Consider the following 12,754-nt stretch of genomic DNA (forward strand, 5'->3'; position numbering starts at 1 on the left):
ATATAATTACACCTTTTGATAGAGTTTTGATAGTTGATAGAGTTTTGTAAAGTGTTATAACTATTTCCTTGACATTTAGAGAGATGGTACCAAAAATCTTGCTATATAATTTGGAAAAATAATGAAAAATGAATTTTCTATTCTTAACATTTTCACTTATTTCTTCATTAAGCTGTAAATGAAAAGATCCTGAATGTTCTGTATCTATAAGATTTTAAAGGACCAATTTCTGATCCTGTACGCTATTTTGATCATTGGTCGCTTCCTGGCTTGGATCTGTTTTACCATTCACATTGGAGTAGATTCACTGATTTCCAACCCCTTCCCAGCTTCTGGCCTTTGTACCAGTCCAGTGCTGTTCTGGAGGCTTCTCTTATATTCAGGAATGACTTTTTCAGGAGTTCAAGGGGCTACAGTGGGAATGTTGGTGAGAGAGCCTCCTGACACCAGATGGTTCTTTAGATTAAAATAAGTTTTTACATTTTCATATAGTAATTACAAGAAGATGGGCTCTTCTGTGTGAGAATGCGATTTGTTTCAGAATGAGCAAGAAGTTAAGCAATATTGAAGAGAATGAGGAAGCCCTTCCATCTGATTTCTACATAAACAATTCTAACCCCCCCCCCCCCCAGTGTAGAGGCAGGTTGTGCGATTTGAGTTGATTGTAGAGAGGGCATCTTGAACTTCTACAACTTCTAAAACAAAAGCAAGGACCAGTAATACAGAGATTAGTCTGTGATTAGTAATAGTACAGAGATTAGGTATTGTAAGTCTGATTCTGCCTTCTTACTTAAAAGTGTCTATGACACAGAAGCACTATTCCCCAGGGCGATGAAACCCAGAAGGGTTTCATTTGTGCTCAGTGTCACTGCTGTGGGAATGAGCTGTTGCTGAGTGCTTATGACTTAGTGCTGCATATGCTCATGAGTGAAGTATTAGTTCTTAACAGGAGGTGCAGGACAATGAGTTCCAATCTTCAGTATACTATAAAATATTATTATTAGGAATACTTGTATAAAATACTGGCTATTGTAGTTTTCTTGTAATCCTTCCCAGTCCAGTGAAGAACCATGCCGTCCCTGGAGGCATTATGGCAGGGCCTAAATACTTTTCTTTTTCAATTAGTCTTCCCATGTTTAGTTTTATATACTGTTTTTAGATGTTGGTGTCTACTTCTGCTGCATTTTATGTCTCTTGCCCCTTTTGAATTTTACGTTTTTGTGAAGTCTACTGGCTTTTATCCTTTTTTGTATTTTATTGAATGTTGTAATCCATACTTGGGTGCCCTGATATTGGGGGAAGTGTGGAATATAAAATCAAATTTCATGCTGGATACTTGGAAAAAAACTGATAACTGATAGTTATTTTATACAGATTAACTCCTAATCTCTGTAGGGGAAGGGGATTCTTTTTTTTTTCATTCCTTGCTCTGCTTAAATTTGCCCTGTTGCTTTAATGTTGCTATTTCAAGTAAGGACCAAAGACCCAGAAATTATCTGTTCAGGAATCTTGCTGAATCTTATCTTGCTAGGAGCTGTGTTTCTCAAAAAATGGTGAACTGTGCAGGAAGTGAGACTTGAACATTTTGAAAACCATGCCTCAGTTGTAGTCCTAATACTTTGGACTTCATCCTTTTTTCATGCCATGACCTCAATAAGTGACTGAGGACTGGGGACCCAATCCACCTATCCCCTGCCCAGTGGCGCCCCCCCCCCCACTACTTGAGCCTTCACAAACAACTCTCTGAGGTAGCAGCTTGAGCAGGGCTGGTGTTAGGAGCTACAGGGCAAGTCAGCGAAAAAAGGCTGTGCAGGAGTATATCAAGAACTCAATTTTGATAAGGCAATACCCATATCGATTGGATCCAAGCCCTGCCTTGCACAGGCTTTGAAAGGTTGCCGCAACATCTTCAAATGTGTCTTGGGTTTCCAACCCACAGGCTGAAGAACACTGTACTAATAGTTAGGGCTGAACTAGACAAGATGTTTCATATAAGTTTTGTAACTGCATGACTTCATTTCCTAAACTGCCGTTTGGGAGGTGATCTGAGTAGGAATGGTGATATTAGAGGAAGAGCTTTTCTCCTTTGTCACCTGCCGTAGATGTGCTCCAGGTTAAGCTTGGTTTGTCTGACAGCTGCTTTTCAGAAAAACAAGACTCACAATTACAAAGCATGCATTTTAAACATCTTGTCTACTTTTGGCCTTTAGGCACTTACCAGTAAGTCTGACTATGTTGGTCAAATAATTCTTAATTTAAAATGGCTTAGGAATTTCATAGATCTCCCCACCCCCCCACCATATTTTCTAGATCTTCAGTGTTAGGTCTGCAAATAGAAGGAAAAGTTTAATGTGGGCAGGTGCGTCGGTAATGGAAGCTAAGCATCACTAACTTTCAAACTTGGAGACTGTCAGGAGTGAGTTCATAGGGAAACACAAATGAGCTTTCTGGAAAAAAGTGTGAAGGAAAAATTTGCCACAACTCACTGGTATAAATTTAGTATGTATCCTGTTGGTAGAAAGATTTTCACATGAGTGATCTTCTAGATTATGATGTTACTATTGCATCCTGCAGTCTTACTGAAAATAAGAAGCACTTAGGCTGTATATTGTATTTGAAAATTAAATTTATAAGCATGCTAACTAAGAAGATTCTGGACATATGATTTCATTAAATTGTAGTCTCCAATAAGAACGTCTGTGATGCAGTATAGCTCTAAAATGAAAGTGACAAGTACATCCCTTCCAGAAGTTACTTGCTAGAAAATCTTTACAAAAGATTACCAATATCCCCTTAATCTTGCAGGAATGTGAAAGAAAATCATTATAAAATATTATTGATGGTATCTAATCTGTCACAACAATGTGAAGGAACAAGGATGAAAAATTCTAGATATGTGGTTAGTGAAAACCAGACTTCTGACATATTTGATGAAATAAAGGGGTGTTGGTATGGGGGTATGGACGTGCATGAGTGTGTAAAGTTTGTATGTAACTAGACTTTCTATGATGATATTCCCTGCAATCCTTTCAGTATTTTTGAATTTTTGAATGGACTGGTTGATTAAGGCCATTTGGTATGGAATCTTAATAATTTAAGTACTCATGACTCATAAATGGTACAAACCTATAAGGTCTTCTATCAGCAAATGGTTATTTGGAGATTGCTGAAATGATGAAATCAACCAAGTATGTGTGAATGAGGGAGAAATGGCAACATGAATATTTTGAAAGAAAAAAAATGCTCCCCCTGTATTAACTGTATGAAAATAAGGTGCAACAATGTGTGCTAAGTATATGGGTTTAATCCTAGCCTCTTGCTCTGTTCTGGTTTATGGCCAGAATCTCTATCTGTGGGCAGAAATAGACTTAGGGCCCAATCTTATCCAACTTTCCAGCTCTGGTGTAGCCACAGTGCAGTCCAATGGTAAGGGAACATATGTTCCCATGCCTTAAGAAGGCCCCAGTGACTACCTCTCCACCACAGGATGCAGCGCAAACCCTACTGGCACAACTGCACCAGCACTGGAAAATTGGATAGGATTGGACCCTTACACTCTGAGAAGGATCGTTTCTGATAATGAAACTCTTTCTTTTCATGGAAGAAAGCTACTGGAGCTCTGCAACATGAAAGATCAGTAAAGCTTTTGTTTGAAAAAGTATGTTTTTGTTTGTATGCAAATGTTAGTTGCTACTTATTCCATTTGGTGTATACATATTATTCTGATCAGTTTTACAAAAAAAACTGATATTATGTGACAGTCTTCTTCTTCTTTTTTTTTAACCTCCATAATAAGTGGCTGAGGTTTGAACCAAGGAAAGATTCAAGCTATCATTGGGCTGCTTCTTGCTTCCCAAAACCATGTTCTTTTCCCTCTGCATTGACAGAGGCTCCAAGTGTGTAGCTCAGTGTTTGTGCTCCAGTGGCAGAGTTAGAAGTGTTTATGAACCTAATCCATTCTTAGTATGGTTTGCACGTCTAATCCTGCAAGGCTGAGTTTTAAAGCAGAAATGACATGATTGGATTTGTGCTCAAATATTATATTCAAATAGCTTTGATGCCATTAGTTTGACAGATGAGACAGATGCCATAGCAAGTCGAAACAGAATATTGTTTAGGGATTTATAGTATTCCTGTCATCATTCTTTTATATACATTTAATAAACTAATACAGTATTGCCAAACTTTGAAAAAGGGATTTATGGAAGTCCAGTGAAAAGAGTAGCTTGCCTTTTAATTGAACCAAAGTCTATATTCCTATAGTCTTAGGAACAATTTGGTTCCCTTATATAGTGGTCCAGACTTCTGAGTCCCTGCTCTCAGACCTGTTTTGGGCTAATATTTGTCTGGTGGCCACAGCAAAGAGCCTTTTTGTCAGTGGTAGGGTTGTGGTGGAATGTTGTACCCAGAGTAATCTGCCAGGCCATCTCCTTGCCCATTTTTAAATTTAAAAATCTCCTTGGGCATTTTGAAACAGATGTTGAAGATGTTTTTATTCCACAAGGTTTATTAAGAGACATTTTCATCAGTTGGAGTAGGTTTGGATTTCAAGCTGCTGTGTGTCAAACTTTTAATTGCTGTTAAGAGTTCTGTGTTGTAAGTTTTTATATTATTGTTGGCTGGCTTTGAGTATTTTCATTTTGAAAGCAGGGTATTAATGCTGGCAAATACAGACATCGCCTTAAAAATATACTGAACTAGGGCGCAATCCTAACCCTTCTGTCAGTGCTTTTCAGCACTGGCATAGCAGTGCCAATGGGACATGTGCTGCATCCTGCAGTTGGGTGGCACTCACAGAGGCCACCTCAAAGTAAGGGAATGTTTGTTCCCTCACCTCAGTGCTGCATTGCCCTGATGTCAGTGCTGGCGTCTCGGGCTGAAAATTGTGACTTCTGGTTTTTGGCCAAAAATCACAACTCACACTTTTCAGTATTCTTGAAACCTCAGGAGGTCTGGAGCGCAGCTTCCATTGCCTCTGCAGTGTACTTGCTGGTTCCATCCTGTGGGTTGGAACCCATGGGTAATCAAATCTTTGGTTTCCGAATCCACAGATAATGCAGGTTGCCTGTAATTAACATGCCGTACCTAATGCCGTACCTAATTTCTTCAAAAAACTTAGTTTAGTTTTGTAGTTGGGTGATAGGGATTTACATCTGTTAGAAGTGACAAGAAAGAAAATCTCATTTGTTTGGAATTTAAAATTTGTCAAAGTTTCAAGCAGTGTATATCAGAGGCTCATCGTTGAATAAATTTTGCATTCATTAAACTGACCACAATTCCCTAACTTTTTGTAAAAATGAAAATTTTATTTATATAAACTTGCCTTTGTAACCTCTTACACGAATAAAACACACATACTCTAAACTAGCTTAATCAATTAGGTCTGTCAAATATGCTAAGATTTTAATTAGAAATGTCTTTGTGTTTCAGAATCTTTGTGCAAGCATAAGAGCAAGCAAGCAAACTCGAGTTTCAGTGTGGATCCTGAACTGTGCCAAAGGTAAGCTTTTGTTTTGTTATGCTTTTTAAAAAACATTGGATTGCATTTACAAGTGCATCCTGCAACAAAATGTTGCAATGGATTCCCAGTTGTGAACAGACGGTTGGGGAGAGGGATGTTTATTTCCCTAGTTCTTGAATGCAGGCTGCTCTGCGCCTCCTCTGTTTTGTTGGAACTCTTTCAGTGGACGCTGAGTGTTGTGTTTGAACAACACACCTGCTGTCAGCCATAGACTGTCATGAAGCCTCTGGTCTCTTTACACTCTTTATTTTTTCCTCCCCTGATATTAGGATAATGCTGCCTATAGAAAATGGAGAAAACCCAGAAATTTAACCTCTGATTGGACAGCCACAGTGTGTTTCCCATCATCTAATAAAAGATAGGAGGAAAAAAGGGAATTCCTCCCCTCAAGACAGTGAGATAAATTTAGTATTTTCTTATCGCTTTATGCCATGAATAACCTGGAGCAGATCATATAGGTCCCAGAAGCCTCTCCCTATTGTGAAAATTGCCCATTGACACCCACTCTCTATTTCCTGAACTAATCCATAAAACAACCTGCCCTCTTATTCCTGGACTGGAATTTTCTAACAAGCCTTTGGTGAGGGACCATGTCAAATGCCTTCTGAAAATTCAGGCTATGTAATATCCGTGGGTGCCTGTTGATCTTTTCAAAGAATTCTAAAAGGTTTCTGAAGCAAGACTTAGAAGTGCAGAAGCTATGCTGATTCTCCTTCAGTAAAGCTTGTTCTTATATATGTTTTAAATATTTTATCTTTGATTTATCACCATCTTAGCTGGTGGACAAAGCATACTTTTGAGTCGCCTGTATTCCTAAAATAATACCCAATGGAAATATCCATTATTTATTTATCACATTTTTATACCACCCTTCATTCAAAGAGCTCAGGGTGGTGTACACAGCTGCTCCCCTCCTTTTGTCCACACAACAACCCTGTGAGGTAGGTGAGACTGAGAGAAAGTGACCCAAGGTCACCTAGGAAGCTTTGTGGCTGAGGGGGGATTTGAATCTGGATCTTCCAGGTCTGTCCACCTCCCAAACCACTACCCCACCCTGGCTCTCAAGCCAGGCTATTATTTGGTTAATAACCAATTATTTGGTCAATAACAGGTGATTATTTAGTCAATACTGTTTAGTTGCCTGATCTAGAGAATGAGGAGAAGAACCAAATGGATCTGGGGAAGCTATCCACTGCACTTGGGTGTTAAATAAAATGATTCCTACTGGCTCAAAAATTCAGTATTCTCTGATGATCATAGAACTCCCAAAGTCCAAATCTGGGAAGTTTTAGGAGGAAATAATTGTTCTTTCTTTCCCCCTGAGGTGTAGCAGATGCTTTATTTACCTGTGGCAGTCTGAAACTAGCTGCAAGGGCTGAAGCATTGTTATATCTCTGAGGTGGTTTGAACAGTTCTTATTTAAAAGAAATGTATTTAGATAACATTTTGATAAAATGGTGACTCTATCATAGTCATTAGTTGAGAATTGCAATCTCTTAACACCACCTGAAGCAAGTGAAAAAACTGCATCTGTTGAGTGTTATATGGGATGCTTTGTATACATTGAACTTTTCACAGTGAGCAATACAGTCACATTTACAAAGTGTGATATTTTAAAATTAGCACATAGTGTTAATAGGATTGCTAACGTGTTTTCAGTAATGCAGTTGCATGGATTTTAAGCAATTCAGAATAACAGCAAAACACTTATTTTCCAGATCATACTGTATTCTATTTCTTGAATTGTACATTTGTACCATAACATGCAATTTATCAGGCTGTCAGTTGATTCATGAGCTGGAATGACCCTAGGGCTTAAAATGTGTTAGAATTAATGTGTGCTGTAAATATTTTAGTATATTCCAGGTAAATTCTCTAGATAATATATAGGTTACTGAGTGGCTTTTTAAGCAGTGAGATAGGAGGTGTGTGTATAAAAATACACTGTCAGCTGACAAAGTAGAATTCCATGCCCTTTAGTGAGATGATTTTATTTAAGATAGGCTGAGATGTTCAGGGTATAGGGCCGATTAAAATTGGAGCTTTAAAAGACATTTGGGTGAAAATAGCCATATGCTCTCCAGAACATTGCTAGTAATTCTTTATTTAATCTTCTTTGGATAATGGAGATTTACTGTGATAAAAAAGAACTATATTGTAGCATTCATGCGAAGCAAACTGGAAATATGTGCCCTCCTCATGATAGGAATGGCTCAAAGACAATCTGACCAGAGCTAAAGTAAGTCACAGTCTGCATTAGCTGTTTGATGGGTATGGCCAAACTGTGTCAATTTCAGTTTCTTGTGATCAGTTTCAGTTTCTTGTGATCAGTTACTTTGGCTCAAATCATTAACTACCTAAGAAGAACCCTGAGGGATCCGGCTCAGGGTCCATTTAGTCCAGCTTCCTGTATCTCACAGTGGCCCACCAGATGCCTCAAGTGAGCACACAACACAATAAGAGACCTGCATCTTGGTCCCACTCCTTTGCACCTGGCATTCTGAGCATTGTTTTGGCAATTTATTTCTGGTCAGAAGAAATTTTGGACTTGAAATCGGTGAAGCATAGTTTGCAGAGCACTAAATGGCACCCAAGGCGCAATATGAGGCTTTGCAAGAGCCATCCACACAGATGGCCATCTTGATGTTCTTTGAACAAAGAATGCTTACTTCAGCTTTGCTCGATCCTCCTACTAACCAGAATTTCCAATAGCTGCAACCTCGTTTCTGCTGGACTTGGATTCTGTAAATGGAATTTTAAATTCAAACTTGGAAGTAGGCTAGATCAGCAGTTTCTTTGCAGGAATTTTTTAATTAACTCTTTATATGTTTTTAAACAGCATAACAGTGCATTAAATAAACATTAAGCTAAGTATTTTATTCTTCACCACACCCACATCCCTTAAATATAAAACTCCTTTAATATACTATCAACTAGATATTTTTCAAAATGCAGCTAATTCTCAGGCTTTCTGTGGTGGCCTGGACTATATATGAATTGTTTTTACCCTTCTATAAATATATGTAACATGTGCAATCTTTATATATTTATATTTATGATTACATATTGGAGAGCTGATGGGGTATAGCGGCTAAGAAACTGAACCTTACTTAGGGACTTCCTAGTTTGGATCCTGCCTTGCCATAAATTCACTTGGTGGATTTAGGTAATTCCCTCCCTTTCAGTTTCAGTTCTCAAGTTGCAATCTGGGGATGATAATACCGGTGAACGTCTCCTAGTGATGTTCCAACCAGCAATGGCCTGCATATGCGACGGCCACCACTGGTCCCTCTCCCCCACCCCACAAGCCTCCAAAGCCGAGGGAAGCTACACTCCCTTTGCCTCTGGAGACTTTTCTGAGCCCCACAGAGGCTCAGAATGGCCAAAACAGCCGAAAAGACACGACTCCTGGTTTCCTCGGGAAACTGGAAGTGATTTTTTTCACCTTATAAGGCATTCACAGGCCTTTGGAAGCCCTTCCCCGGACCTCCAAATGCCATATAAGGCAAAAATAACACTGCTCTGCAGGGTTCAGAAAAGCCTCCAGAGGTGAGGGGAGCACAGCGCCCCTTGGCTTCAGAGTTCTCATTTAACATCAAACATCACTTGATGATGTGATTGCCAGTCTGCATCCCTGTTGTTAAGCAACGCACGACTGTACTTACCTTACAGGATTGTTGTACGGATGACATCAGGATAATATATGTGAAGCACTGGAAAAATGTATAGTCGTATTATGCACGAGTAGAAGTGAATTCTAAATTTTCACAGTGAAAGTGAATGGAAGATTTGGCTCTGAAATTTTGTCAGTTATGTCATTTAAACTGCTTTAGATTATGATAGTTGTGTAGATCTGTCTGGTAATTTTTATGTACTGCAATGTGCAAACATGTTTAAGGGAACCCAGGATCTAATTAATATAGATGAAAATATATAAATCAAAAATTGCAAATAGAGAGAAATTTGTCTCAAGAATTGTAATCCCTCATGGCATTTCAGGAAGGGCTTAAAGCATTTTTGTTTTTGCTTTTGGGTTGTCTGCCTCCTGTGTCTCTGTATTAGTTCCTTGAGTTATTTTTGCCCTCTTCCACTTGGTGTTCCCCCCCATTGTATTTCCTTTTTCTTTTGTTATATTATAATTTGCTATTTTTTTATTCTACTGTATATTTTTTTAATCCATAAATTGTAAGCTGCCTTGGACATCTGCTTTCATTAGAGGAAAGACAGGGTAGAAATCTGTAAATAATAATTATACAATATTTTATGAACCTTTTGACAGAAAAATCCAATGCAAAATTACCTTACTCAGCTGTAGACTTTCTGTGGAGAGAAGATGGAATCTAAAAGTTAAAAAGAAAAAATTCCCCAGACATTTTTATTTTAGCTCAATTCCCACCAGAATTTTGCTAGAAAATATTACTTTCTTAATAGTGGGGAGAAAGTTATGGCATTTTCTAAGTTTTATCCACAGTCTGAAACAGAAGGCATCTATCTCCGGACCAGATCAGACTGAAAGCTCTTCAACCTCTCCAGACTGAGAGCAAAGTCCAAAGTTCAGCTGAAATGCCTGCGTGACTTCCTCTTTGCCAACGATGCAGCTGTCACTACCCACTCTGCCAAAGATCTCCAGCAGCTCATGGATCATTTTAGCAAGGCCTACCAAGATTTTGGACTGACGATCAGCCTGAAGAAAACATAGGTCATGGTTCAGGATGTGGACTCACCTCCCTGCATTACAATCTCTGCACATGAACTGGAGGTTGTCCATGACTTTGTGTACCTTGGCTCAACACTTTCTCCATCACTTTCTCTCGATACCGAGCTAAACAAACGCATCGGTAAAGCAGCTACCACGTTTTCCAGACTCACAAAGAGAGTCTGGTCCAACAAGAAGCTGACGGAACATACCAAGATCCAGGTCTACAGAGCTTGCGTCCTGAGTACACTTCTGTACTGCAGCAAGTCATGGACTCTTCGCTCACAACAGGAGAGGAAACTGAACGCATTCCACATGCGCTGCCTCCGACGCATCCTCGGCATCACCTTGCAGGACAAAGTTACAAACAACACAGTCCTGGAATGAGGGAATCCCTAGCATGTATGTACTGCTGAAACAGATGCCTGCGTTGGCTCGGTCATGTTGTGAGAATGGATGATGGCTGGATCCCAAAGGATCTCCTCTATGGAGAACTCGTGCAAGGAAATCGCCCTACAGGTAGACCACAGCTACGATACAAGGACATCTGCAAGAGGGATCTGAAGGCCTTAGGAGTGGACCTCAACAGGTGGGAAACCCTGGCCTCTGAGCGGCCCGCTTGGAGGCAGGCTGTGCAGCATGGCCTTCCCCAGTTTGAAGAGACACTTGGCCAACAGTCTAAGAGGCAAAGAAGGAAGGCCCATAGCCAGGGAGACAGACCAGGGACAGACTACACTTGCACCCAGTGTGGAAGGGATTGTCACTCCCGAATCGGCCTTTTCAGCCACACCAGACGCTGTACCAGAACCACCATCCAGAGCGTGATACCATAGTCTTTCGAGACTGAAGGTTGCCAACTTATAATCCATAGTCTTAATGAATTTTCAAACAAGAATTGCCAAAATTCAGACCTCCATATCTGTAAAATGCAAAACAATTAGGAAATAATGAGGAATATAATCAGACTAGGTGATACTAGAAAATTACTGATATATGGCAGTTTAAGAAAACATGGCAGCAGTATTTCCATTACATGTGGATGGAATGTTCTACTGCTTTTTCAGGACCAGTGTTTGTGAGAGCATCATGCAAGGGGGTTCCCCCTTCCCCACTTCCAGTTGGGTATGCAATGTGTCCCATGGTGTGAAAAGAAAGCTGAATGCTATAGTACCGTCCAGTGTCTCATAAAATTCCCTTTGTAATCCATATTGTTTACAGGGATTTTTATTTTAGCTAAATTCCTGCCAGATTATAGTCAGAAAATATGATTTCCTTAATAGTGGGGAAAATGAAGTTATAGTATTTTCTAAGTTTTATCCATAGACATATATTTATCCATGTTAAGCATTTGTTATACATGATTCATATTGTTTACTGGGATCTAAAGCTATATTGTAATTCAGCCCATTTCCAATCTCTTTTGTTCTTACCTGGATCCTGCATTGCTCCCCTCCCCCATGGTATGCTATTCTCTTTTCATCCCCGAGTAGGGTTGCCAGGTTCCGAACCAGGCTTTGTAGCTGTGTGTTTGGCAACCACTGGATCTTTTGTTTCCTGAATAACAAGTTGCTGTTAACTACACAAGAACAAACCAGCTGTTTTCTGGTCAGTTGACAACCCCAACCCTTGGCCACAATCTAGGGTTTGCCATTTCCTCATTAAGTTGAAGAGATTGTGGAAGTGTTGAAAAATTCAGAATACTAAAGATGGTCACAGCTGCAATTTGTTTCTATAGTATGTGGGCATATATTGCATCATGCTGTATTCTCTTGCAGTGAATACATGCATCAGCATCATGCATCAGAATGCAGTGAATACATGCATCAGCATGTATTCACTGCTGAAACAGAGACACCTGCGTTGGCTTGGTCATGTCGTGAGAATGGATGATGGCCGGATCCCAAAGGATCTCCTCTATGGAGGACTCGTGCAAGGAAAGCGCCCTACAGGTAGACCACAGCTGTGATACAAGGACATCTGCAAGAGGGATCTGAAGGCCTTAGAGATGGACCTCAACAAGTGGGAAACCCTGGCCTCTGAGCGGCCCGCTTGGAGGCAGGCTGTGCAGCATGGCCTTTCCCAGTTTGAAGAGACACTTTGCCAACAGTCTGAGGCTAAGAGGCAAAGAAGGAAGGCCCATAGCCAGGGAGACAGACCAGGGACAGACTGCACTTGCTCCTGGTGTGGAAGGGATTGTCACTCCCGGATTGGCCTTTTCAGCCACACTAGACGCTGTGCCAGAACCACCTTTCACAGCGCGATACCATAGTCTTTCGAGACTGAAGGTTGCCAATACAATACAATACAATTGCATCATATGCATAGTGCTGACAGAACCGAATAACAGCCCAATCCTATGCCTCCCGGTGCCCACTTAAGCTGTGGCGCCAAAGGAGCTACAGCTGTATCCAGCAGGTGCTGGGAAGCTGCCAGGAGTCTCCTTGGGGGAAGGGGACTTTTGTCCTCTTTCCCTGAGGAATGCCTCGCCCTGGCAATGGGTCTCCTTGTGTCTGCACCAGCTGTTTTTCCAGCAAAGT

At 40.3% G+C, this 12,754-nt stretch overlaps 1 protein-coding gene across 3 annotated transcripts in view; it reads left to right on the forward strand.

The window, feature by feature from the left end:
* NCK2 (NCK adaptor protein 2) overlaps positions 1-12,754 on the forward strand; it is an 85,863-nt gene that overhangs the window by 30,226 nt on the left and 42,883 nt on the right. For all 3 annotated transcript variants that reach the window (XM_066621081.1, XM_066621079.1, XM_066621080.1), the window contains exon 2: positions 5,431-5,500. The gene's annotated coding sequence lies outside the window, so the exon portion shown is untranslated. The remainder of the gene's footprint in view (positions 1-5,430; positions 5,501-12,754) is intronic.

The sequence above is a fragment of the Tiliqua scincoides genome, chromosome 3, assembly GCF_035046505.1.
Source record: "Tiliqua scincoides isolate rTilSci1 chromosome 3, rTilSci1.hap2, whole genome shotgun sequence".
NCBI classification, from domain to species: Eukaryota; Metazoa; Chordata; class Lepidosauria; order Squamata; family Scincidae; genus Tiliqua; species Tiliqua scincoides.